This window comes from Adiantum capillus-veneris, chromosome 27 (assembly GCF_014529385.1).
Source record: "Adiantum capillus-veneris isolate H3 chromosome 27, ASM1452938v2, whole genome shotgun sequence".
NCBI classification, from domain to species: Eukaryota; Viridiplantae; Streptophyta; class Polypodiopsida; order Polypodiales; family Pteridaceae; genus Adiantum; species Adiantum capillus-veneris.
Window position 1 is genome coordinate 123,922,621 of NC_140957.1, and position 11,332 is coordinate 123,933,952.

The 11,332-nt window shown below is 41.7% G+C and overlaps 2 pseudogenes; both read right to left on the minus strand.

Annotated features, from left to right (window-relative positions):
* Positions 1-4,454: 4,454 nt before the first annotated feature.
* LOC147422702 (high molecular mass early light-inducible protein HV58, chloroplastic-like) lies at positions 4,455-6,249 on the minus strand (annotated as a pseudogene).
* Positions 6,250-8,043: 1,794 nt separating this feature from the next.
* LOC147422703 (uncharacterized) lies at positions 8,044-8,687 on the minus strand (annotated as a pseudogene).
* Between the last annotated feature and the right edge of the window lie 2,645 nt (positions 8,688-11,332).

The window sequence follows — 11,332 nt, forward strand, 5'->3', positions numbered from 1 at the left end:
ATTGAAAAAGTTCATCAACCACTTTCAATCACCTTCAGGTGGTTTGAAATTTTCCAAGTGCTTCCACAGGTTCTCATCTGAGCACTTGACAGATTTCAAATCACATGAAGCACTCAAAACCACCTAAAGGTGATCGAAAAGGGTTATCAAACCGCTTTCATTCATCTTCAGGTGATTTGAAATCTTCAAGGTTCTCACCCAAGAACTTGGCAAATGTCAAACCACCTGAAGCACTTAAAACCACCTAAAAAGATTGAAAGTGTTCATTAAATCACTTTCAAGTGGTTTGTTTTTCACTTTCAATCACCTTTAGGTGGTTTGAAAACTTCCAAGTGCTTATATAGGTGCTTGCCTAAGCACTTGGCAGATTGCAAGTGGTTATTAAAATACTTTAAAGTGGTGACAAACTATTTTAGCACTTTGGAAAGTACAAGTTTCCACCCTAAGGGGGTTGAAAGCAATATTTTAGGTACTTTACATTGCTATCAGTACTTTAACTGCTTTGCAAAGTACTTGAAGGGAGATTAAACCACTTTTCAAATTTTTCTCAATTCTGAGAGGTTTTTTACAGTTTGACAGTGGTTTTGATAGCTTGAAAGTTGTGAATAGTGGTCACTATACTACTTTGGGGTTGACACTGGTTTTTTACAATTTGATTGTGGTTGTGACAGCTTGACAGTGGTGAACATTGGTTGATATACTACTTGGATGTGGTTGATAATACATGAGGTTGATCCATCAAATGCAATGGATGCATAAGAACAACCTTTCTGCCGATATGCCTTTGGTATATTTCCTTCTTGTTCAAAGAGACTCAAGTCTCTGTTGTCCGGAAACCAAACACAACCTCCTTAATGTCCTTTAAGATGTATGTAGAGCGATGAGATTGCCGTTGACATGATAAGACTGGAAAATGGATGCTCTCATCCTCTAAATGGAGTCGTGCATTTGTAAAACTGATGTTTCTTTTGTGTATGCCCAACAACTTTGCAAGTGCTCTATTCGTAAAGGGACGTGCATCTACTTCGTCACTCGAATTAATGCATGACATCAGTGTTGCCCTCTTGAAAAGCATTTACATGGCTGAGTGCAGGACCTTGACTTCTGACAAGGTGTTGTTGAAAATCACTGCTCTCTGTATAGAATGTGCCAAATTCTACAGTTTGCAAAATACTGGTTGCTAGAGTAACTGTTTAAAAATCTCTCCTTGGAGTTTGGTTGTCAATCCTTGCATCTGCTCTTGCTAGCACTTTGACATGGCATGAATAATATTCCTTTTCTTCTGAACTCATCAAGCTATACATCCTTTCGCTTTTCAGCACCGAAAGTCTGCTGCCTTTGCCTCTCTCTTTGTTCCCTTTTCTTTGCTGCCCAGTAATCACGCAAGCAGCTTGTGTACTACTCGGGACACTCTTTTCGATAGTGTAATGGTGGGCAGAGATCCGAATCAAGAAAAAATGAAGAAAAAGAGCTTAACGCATGAACATACATCATGAAGAGCTCAGGCATCAACAAGACCAAACATGTCACAAACACTCACACACCTAACTGGCGAGAAGGCTCCATCCTATCTGTAGAGAGAGAGAGAGAGAGAGAGAGAGAGAGAGAGAGAGAGAGAGAGAGAGAGATGGAGAACTAAGCACACACAACAAAGAACCGTGCACAAAGGAAAGAAAGGGAATGTGCTGCAAAAACACCGCACAGAGAAGGAGAGAAAGGTGCTCTGCTCTATGCAAAAACTTCACACAGAGAATACCCTAAACATGTATGCTTTGTGTCCACGCAAAGGAGAAGACAAAGGGGATGTTCATACGTCCAACATGTCCAAGAACTACAGGGGGTGGTAGAAAAAGCATACCCCTCTTTTTCAAAAATTCCCCCCATCTTCATTACTCATCATTGAGTTTTCTCCCCCAAAAATCAAATTTAGACTCAAAAGTTCTTAAAAACTACTTTAACAAGGAGAGAAAGGTGCTCTGCTCTATGCAAAAACTTCACACAACGAATACCCTAAACATCTATGCTTTGTGTCCACGCAGAGGAGAAGACAAAGGGGATGTTCGTACGTCCAACACGTCCAAGAACTACAAGGGGTGGTAGAAAAAGCATACCCCTCTTTTTCAAAAATTCCCCCCATCTTCATTACTCATCATTGAGTTTTCTCCCCCAAAAATCAAATTTAAACTCAAAAGTTCTTAAAAACTACTTTAACAAGGAGTGTCCAAGACAACCCTTTTTGGACCACCTATACATGCTTTCACCCCTTTGCAGAGTGCCATTGAAATTTGTTTCTCTTTCTTCTAAGGAACTTCATTTGTATCCCCTTCATATGAGTCTTTTGAGGTCTTTACGTGTGGGAAAATTTTAAATGTATGTTTCTCTACTTTCTCAACTTTGTTTATAAGTTTTTCATATAGTAATAAATTTGTAGCATTTGTTAATACTAGTTAGTCAACCACAAAAACTATATCACTCGACGCTTATTATTTCTTGACTTTTGTATGTCATCGTTTTCAATATAATGAGAAGTATTAGTTTTTAGTAATGTATTGATGGAAAAGGAGAAGTAATAACGGTGGAGAGGTACCCACTAGAAACATGGAGTTGTAACAAAGAATTGTTATTCATGTTGTTGTAGTGATATTCAAGGCTTGAGTGAGGATAGAGCGTCCACAATTTACTGCTATATCGTCTCGGTAATGTGGAGATGAAGTTGTACATAGGGTGTGTGCGTGTGTTTCAAAGTTCATGTACTCTCTTTTTTTTTTAATGTGGAGATGGAATTGAATGTAATTTTTATTGCCTACTCCATTGAACACAAAAGACTTGTGCAAATTGGGGGGGGGGGGGGGGGGGGGGGGGGGGGGGGAAGAGAGAGAGAGAGAGAGAGAGAGAGAGAGAGAGAGAGAGAGGATTGTAGAACAAAAATCAAGAATCCTCTAAGTGGTTCAAAACCAATTGCCACGTGAGTTCAAAACCCCTTGCCACGCTCGGCCCGGACCCTTGTCCTCATACTAAATTACATATGTTAAACTTGCAGCTCTTGACAATAATGGTTATGCATCCTACTTGTAACTTGTCCCTTTCATCTTCGAAGAGTGACATTTGTTTGTTTCTTCTAAGGAACTTTGTATCCCCTTTATATGAGTCTTTTGAGGTCTTTACGAGTGGAAAACTTTTAAATGTATGTGTCTCATCTTTACTTATAAGTTGTTCATATAGCTATAAATCTATAGCAATTGTTAATACTAGTTAGTCAACCACAAAAACTATATCACTCATTGCTTATTATTACTTACTTGTATGTAATCGTTTTCAATATAATGAGAAGTATTAGTTTTTAGTAATGTATTGATGAAAAAGGAGAATCAATATTGGTGGAGAGGTACCCACTAGAATCATGGTACAATTCTAACAAACAATTGTTATTCATGTTGTTGTAGTGATATTCAACGCTTGTGTGAGGATAGTGTGTCCACAATCTACTGCTTTGTTGTTAGAAGAAGTAATATTGGTGGAGAGGTACCCACTAGAATCATGGTACAATTCTAACAACCAATTGTTATTCATGTTTTTGTAGTGATATTCAAGGCTTGTGTGAGGATAGTGTGTTTACAATCCCGGGGCGTCCAGTAGAAAATATGTGAGATAGCATGTGCGAACAAAATAATTAGGTACATTTATAGAAAAATGTACTTACAAAAAGAGTTTTTTAATTGAGAAAGTGAAAAATTTCATACATAACCTGGCAATTTTTTTTAAAAAAAAGCATACATAGAGGACTTTTTAATTGAGAAAGTGAAAATTTTCATACATAAGGGCTAGTTTTTTATAAAAATGCATATATAAGATACATATAATACTTGAAAATATACAAGTAAGGGATTACTTGAATTCCTCTTGTTTGCATATACTATATGCATTTTCTACATAGTAGACTCCTCGGTTTCACAGTCTACTGCCTTGTTGTTAGAAGAAGTAATATTGGTGGAGAGGTACCCACTAGAATCATGGTACAATTCTAACAAACAATTGTTATTCATGTTGTTGTAGTGATATTGAAGGCTCGTGTGAGGATAGAGTGTCCACAATCTACTACCATGATGGAAGTTATTGAATGTAATTTTTATTATCTAAACATTGAACATGAAAGGCTTGTGCAAATGGGGGAGAGAGAGAGAGAGAGAGAGAGAGAGAGAGAGAGAGAGAGAGGATTGTAAAACAAAAATCAAGAATCCTCTTGAGTGGTTATAGGAGTGAAATGATCTCGCCTGTGCATAGTACTTAGCACTAGACGTTGGCTAGATGGTGGGAGTTACAAGATGTACAATGACATTCGAACAACACTTGGGCTAGATGGACTCAAGGTTGCGTAATAGTAGCACTACAGGAGATGGGAACGTGGTGGAAACAAAGTTTTGTACATTATACACATGAGTAATGTGTAGCAATATTTAGTGGATGAGGGGCCCTTGGTGGATCATTTCGGCGACTAGGAGGGCGGTGAATCCAATCATAGAAAGGCTACCATTCCACCGTTCAGCCCTAGCATTGAAAGGGCCTCATCGGCAAGCATCGGTGGACTCTCCATTCACAAAAGGGATGATGGAAGCGAGCGTGAAGAGTTGCACCACCACCGCACCGAACCAAAGCACCCCGGACGTGGCAGGGTTCAAGAGTTGCTCCACCATAGTGTGGCCGGTCATCTTCTCTGCGATGAGTGGCCACACAAAGCCCACCATGGCCTGCATCACACCCGTGGGGAATTAATGTGAGGTGAGAGGATTTGAACTTCCATATAAAATAATATACAACTTGCTAGTACTCACCATCCTGCCATTGATGGTCTCAGGTGCGGCACCATCCACAGCAAAGAGGCGGCCCAAGGAGCGGTCTCCCGTCTCAGGTGTGAGATCCCCAACGAAGACCTAGTTTTGTCTCGCAGCGAAAACGGGACAACGTATTAAAAGTCCAAAAACTATTTCGGCCCTATAACTGCCACAATTGGGCTAAGGTATCCTCAACCAACGCTTTTTCCCCCTAACAGATGTGAGGGCACAGCCGTTGGTGGACTCCTCTTCCAAGTGAAGAAGTTTTCTAAACGTTTTAGTGTGTAGGGATGGATAGTTACCTGACCAATCAGGTCCACCCTTCCTTGATTGACAACCTTAGTCAATCCCCACTTACCACCCCACACTCACACATGATTCTTTTGTTATTTAATTACTACCACGTTCTTATCACAATTAAAATAATGATTCCTTTTATCCTTCATAACAGGATTTTATTAAAACAGCCCTTGAAAACAGTATTGAAAACATTCTTTTAGCAAACAGACATCTTTAAACTTAAGACATGGTACTGTCAATCAAAACATTGTCCATAACAACCATGACCAGTACTCTTCCTATCTCAAGACCACCTAAGGGTGAAAAAATGGCACCCATTCCTTTTAATACGTTGTTCTGTTTTTGCTACGAGATAGGACTAGGTCTTCTTCTAAGGCTATAGACCCAAGCCATTGTCAATGGTAAAGGTCTATTTCCTTGATTTTTCTTGTTAAGAGACTCTGATTTTTATCAGACCTAGAGACTTGTCAAGGATCCCATCCCGATCTTGGTATTGGCGGGTTGGGGATCTCACATCAGGGCGGCACTCCAGCTCCGGGCGAGGCCACCGTACGGTGGAGGTAGGGTGGGTTCCCACGATGGACTGCTTCTCAGAGCTAGTCTCCACCTAGTGGCACTCCACACTCACCACGACTTAGCGACTGCTTGGTGCTGCGGTCAATGGCCTCTTGCAAGCGGCTCAAGCTTGGTGTGTCCTCTGCAATAGGGTTGTTGCCAGCCCCCCCCGACTCCTTGCTGTTGCATCGGATGCCCATCATCCTGGCACTGGATCGAGAGGAGCTGTTGGAGCTGGTCGCACCTGCACGTAGCTGGAGCTCGCCGCCGCAAGAGGCCGAGCAACATATTGAAACCCCCTCCCCCCTTCGACACGTTCAATATGATTGTTGCACGCTCAAAAAACATGAAGCAATCATGTAGAGCAGTTTCTTTGCAAAGTCTTCCATCAATCTACATGGAGCTTCCAGTTGCTTTGAACCTCTCCAATAGCATCATCATGCAGACTTCCTCCTCCACTCTTGACACACCTGATATGTGCCTCAACCCGTAAGTATTTGGCCCAACCCATTAACCTATATGAGGACGTGCTTGGCCAAGTGTCTCGCACTTGGAAGGTCGCCATCCCAAGGAGCTCAACTTGGGCTTCTTTAATCATAAGAAACAACTTCTTACATAGCCTCCACGAGTGTGATGCTTCAAACCGCGGGCTTGCTACTTAGCCATAAGGAGATAATTCTAGCCATTCTATATTAGCCATTGACAGATACATTCATCCATTGCAATGTATTTGGTGGTAATAGTGAGCGAGACCGGCCGTAGGCGGGTCACATGAGCTTGTTGATGGAAAAGGAGAATCATAGTACAGTTCTAACAAACAATTTTTATTCAGGTCTATAGACCCAAGCTTGTTGTAGTGATATTCAATGCTTGTGTGAGGATCGTATGTCCACAATCTATTGACTTGTTGTTAGAAGAAGTAATACTGGTGGAGATGTACCCACTAGAATCATGGTACAGTTCTAACAAACAATTGTTATTCATTTTGTTGTATTGATATTCAAGGCTTGTATTGTGTTCAAAATCTATTGTCTTGTTGTTAGAAGAAGTAATACTAGTGGAGAGCTACCCACTAGAATTATGCTCCAATTCTACAAAGAATTGTTATTCATGTTGTTGTAGTGATATTCAAGGCCTCTATGAGGATAGAGCGTCCACAATTTAGTGCCATATTGTCTCGGTGATGTGGAGATGAAGTTGTACATAGGGTGTGTGCGTGTGTTTCAAAGTACTTGCACTCTCTTTTTTTTTTTTTAATGTGAAGATGGAATTAAATGTAATTTTTATTGCCTACTCCGTTATCAACATTGAACACCAAAGACTTGTGCAAATGGGAGAGAGAGAGAGAGAGAGAGAGAGAGAGAGAGAGAGAGAGAGAGAGAGAGAGAATTGTAAAACAAAAATCAAGAATCCTCTGAGTGGTTATAGGAGTGAAATGGTCTCGCTTGTGCATAGTACTTAGTATTAGACGTTGGCTAGATGGTGGGAGTTACAAGATGTACAATGACATTCGAACAAAACTTGGGTTGACGGTGCGTAGTAGTAGCACTACAAGATATGGGAACATGGTGGAGAGGTACCCACTAGAATCATGGTACAGTTCTAACAAACAATTGTTATTCAGGTTGTAGTGTTATTCAATGCTTGTGTGAGGATCGTATGTCCACAATTTATTGACTTGGTTATTAGAAGAAGTAATACTAGTGGAGAGGTACCCACTAGAATCATGGTACAGTTCTAACAAATGATTGTTATTCATGGTGTTGTATTTATATTCAAGGCTTGTGTGCGAATAGCGTGTTCAAAATCTATTGGCTTGTTGTTAGAAGAAGTAATACTAGTGGAGAGGTACCCACTAGAATTATGCTCCAATTCTAACAAAGAATTGTTATTCATGTTGTTGTGCTGATATTCAAGGCTTGTGTGAGGATAGAGTGTCCACAATTTACTGCCATATTGTCTCGGTAATGTGGAGATGAATTTGTACATAGGGTGTGTGCGTGTGTTTCAAAGTTCTTGTATTTTATAAACGTAGAGATGGAATTGAATGTATTTTTTATTGCTTACTCCGTTATCAACAATATTAAACACGAAAGACTTGTGCAAATGGGGAGAGAGAGAGAGACTGAATTGTAAAACAGAAATCAAGAATCCTCTGAATGGTTATAGGAGTGAAATGATCTCGCTTGTGCATAGTACTTAGCAGTAGACGTTGTCTAGGTGGTGGGAGTTACAAGATGTACAATGACATTCGAACAAAACTTGGGTTGAGGGTGCATTGTAGTAGCACTACTGGAGATGGAAACGTGGTGGAAACAAAGTTTTGTACATTATACACATGGGGACTATGTAACAATATTCAGTGGATGAGGGGCCCCTGGCGGATCATTTCGTCTATTAGGAGGGCGACGAAGCGAATCATAGCAAGGCGACCATTCCACCGTTCAGCCCTAGCATTGAAAGGGCCCCATCCGCGAGCATCAGTGGACTCTCCATTCACAAAAGGGATGATGGAAGTGAGCATGAAGAGTTGCACCACCGCACCAAACCAAAGCACCCCGGACGTGGCAGGGTTGAAGAGTTCCTCCACCACAATGAGGCCGGTCATCTTCTCTGCGACGAGCGCCCACACAAAGCCCACCATGGCCTACATCAAACCCGTGCGGAATTAATGTGAGGTGAGAGGATTTGAACTTCTATATAAAATAACATACGACTTGCTAGTACTCACCATCTTGCCATTGATGGTTGGCACCATCCACGGCGAAGAGACTGCCCAAGGAGCGATCTCCATCTCAGGGCGGCGCTCCAGCTCCGGGCGAGGCCAGGGTTCCTAGGATGGACTGCTTCTCAGAGCTGGTCTCCGCCTGGTGGCGCTCCACGTCGCCACGGCTGAGCGGCTGCTTGGTGCTGCGGTCAATGGCCTCCTGTAAGCCGCTCAAGCTTGGTGTGGCCTCCGCAACAGGGTTGTTGCCACGCGCCCCCAACTCCTTGCTGCTACATCGGATGCTCATCATCCTGGCAGTAGATCAAGAGGAGCTATTGGCACTGGCCGCCTCAGGAGGCCGAGCAACTACTCATGATCCTGCATCTCGATGATGCCATCGGTCGTTCTGGGGGGGGAGAGGGGGAAAGAGAGAGAACTGGGAATACAAGCTCTCCGAGTCAGCTGTTGTGAAGTTTGCTATAAACTCTCAATCGAACGTCGTACAGCGGTCGGGGCTCTCCTGCCTTTTAAAGATATTGACGGTCGGGGCTACATATATACAAGTGGTGGACGCTGGATGCAAATACACTCCCACGCCTCAGCGCTCACAAGTATGCTGCTCCACAGCCTGCTCTTTTTATCTAATTTCCAAAAAACAAAAAGGCTATAGCTACAAAATGACTACTCTTTTTATCTAATTTCCAATTGACTACTCTTTTTATCAAACGCTAATTGACTACTCTTTTTATCTAATTTCCAAAAACAGAAAGGCTATAGCTACAAAATGGGGATAAAGGAAGTAGAAATAAATTATGATGGAAAAGTATAAACCACAACTTGTTGCACAAGATACGTACAAAGAAGGCAGCATGGACACCCAGACATCTTCACCCACATCCAAAGTCACCACAATTTGCATTTGTGCTTGCATTAGTTGCACACCAAGGATGGCCACTCTTGACATAAAAATAGCTTTTCTCAATGGAGACATGCAAGAACATATGTGCAAATCTCCCATTCTAGTGTAGTGGGAAGCCAATTGGTGCTTTAGTTTTTACCACTATTGCAAATTAGCATGAAGCATTGCATTGGATGTATATACACATATTGTGGTCACACGTCATGACAACTACGTGTTCTTTTTGGTCTGCTATAGGCTTTATACAAAAGTTTGATTTTCTGCAACCATATCTAATAATGATTGAATCAAGTGGTATTGCCACTGAGAAAGTGGACAAGAACAACTTTAAAGATTGGAAGTTTACAATGACTCTTGACGGATAAAGGTTATTAGGACTACATTCAGGGATTTCGTTAACGTAATAACGATCGTGTGATTATGTCAATAACTATAGTATTTACATAAGGAAATCATGTTATCACGTTAATTGTTAACGTGACTTTGATTATGACCTGCAAAAACCCATATTGTCGGTCACTATGACATTTGGAGCACATTACCGCTCAGATAGACGCGCAAAAACAAAGGAAAAGTTCAAGTCAAAAATCTCGGGAGCGATAATGCTGGAGTCGATACTCGCGGTAATGGTCCTTCAGCAATGCACGCGATAATCGGCCCGGCTACATTTCCGTGTTTATTTCCGTCGTATTTACCGCCAGAATTACTGCGACCATTACCGCACACGAGAGTATTTTTTTTAAAAAAAGCAGATGACCATTTGGATGGTCCTTGGTAGGACCCATCCAAATGGTCATTAACTTTGGACCAAAATCAAATGTTTAATTATATTGGAGAAACTGTTCAAAAACAACAATTTCCAATTTCATTGTACCAAAACTTTGGACCAAAATCAAATGTTTAATTATATTGGAGAAACTGTTCATTACAAAATTGCCCAAATAGGCAATGCATGTCGGCTATACAACTGTGACCAAAAGAAGACTTTGAGCCAAAATCAAGTGTTTAATTATATTGGATATTACAAAATTGCCCAAATAGGCAATACATGGGGGCTATACAACTATGGCGAAAAGAAGACACGCGGGCCCAAAAACACTTGGAGGATTGAGCTACTCGGATCGTGGGACCTCTCGGGGGACTCCTTGACTCTGGAAAAGAAAAAAACAACAAAACCTTTAATTAATACAAATGGATACATAAAGCTGCATGCAATGATTTTTAAAAAAAAGTTCACACTTACAAGTTGTAGTGTACGACATGCATTTCAAATTCTTCGCGATTGATTTTGTTGTTTTCATACAGCCAGCACCATGTCTGATATTCGGAGTGGCTCTCTCTGTATCTCTGGATCTCTCGGCTTGGACGGGTCATAGTAATATTTTGTTGTATATCAATTAAAAAATATCACAAACCTAACCTTATTACCACAAATTAAATCAATTCAAATGAAAATACGCACACTCACAAATTTATCTTTCCATGTTGCTTTTCCGCCCAAGCCGTAATGTGTGGGCGTTTGCTGCGCCCTCGCCTCCACCTGTCGAGTGTGCGCCCTAGCACCTGCCGCTCTCTCGTCCTCCAGCTCGCCCTGGGCTTTCTCCCACTCCTCATCGTGAACATTTCCAGGGCTATAATTGTGACCCTCAGATTCAAATGTTCGCTTTGCCGCCCTCCGCACACTGGACTTCTTATTTTTCAAGAAATTCTTGATGTATTCCTCGAGCCACTGCTTGGAGAACTCTTCCACTTGCGGATTAGGGAACCTCATGAGCAATGTCGTGTGAATATACGTCAAGTTGGCTGGGTCCTGATCTTTGAAAGATTTAAAGAAATCTTGGTATGTCGAGTGGATCAGCTGGTTAAGGTGCCCTCGAAATGTCCTCCCCAAAGAGGAACCTAGATCCACCTCCCCCCCTCGATGTATATAATAGTAGTAGCCACGAGCGTCCGGGGCGGGCGCATCGCGGTCCTCATCCTCATGTGGATCTCCAAGGGGTGAACGAGGAGGTCGGGGTGTAA